At 37.8% G+C, this 548-nt stretch overlaps 1 non-coding gene across 1 annotated transcript; it reads left to right on the forward strand.

Moving 5' to 3' along the window:
* The first annotated feature begins 233 nt into the window (after positions 1-233).
* LOC131232067 (small nucleolar RNA R71) lies at positions 234-340 on the forward strand. Its single transcript, XR_009164672.1, has one exon. It is a non-coding gene; the product is annotated as a small nucleolar RNA R71 (small nucleolar RNA).
* The last annotated feature ends 208 nt before the right edge of the window (positions 341-548 follow it).

Raw genomic sequence — 548 nt, forward strand, 5'->3', positions numbered from 1 at the left:
CTTCTTTCACGATATACAATCCACCTTTCTCCTTATATTGAGTCGGCCTAGACGTGGTGTTCGATTTTGGGTAATAGTCCCATGATTGTGTTTTTTCAGCAAGACTATCGAGGTAATCCCATACCTCGTCGACATTTTTATTAATGAATTCTCCATTACACATTGTCTCGACCATTTGGCGCATGGAAGATGTCAGTTCATCATAGAAAAAATTTGTAATGCGCCACGTTTCAAAACCGTGTTGTGGGCATGAACTGACTAAATCCTTGAACCTTTCCCAACATTGGTAAAATGTTTCATCCTCCTTTTGGGTGAAGTTCATAATTGCTTTTTTAAGGGTAATCATTTTTATGATGTGGAAAAAATTTCTTTATAAATTTCCTCTGTATATCATTCCATGTGCCAATGGATCTAGGACGCAGTGAATGTAACCACGTCTTAGCCTTCTCCTTCAAGGAAAAAGGAAAGAGTCTCAGCCTGACTGTGTCCTCAGATACATTTTGAAAATATAAAGTGGCTATGATCTCATCAAACTCTTTCAAATGTAG

This window comes from Magnolia sinica, chromosome 17 (assembly GCF_029962835.1).
Source record: "Magnolia sinica isolate HGM2019 chromosome 17, MsV1, whole genome shotgun sequence".
Classification (NCBI taxonomy): Eukaryota; Viridiplantae; Streptophyta; class Magnoliopsida; order Magnoliales; family Magnoliaceae; genus Magnolia; species Magnolia sinica.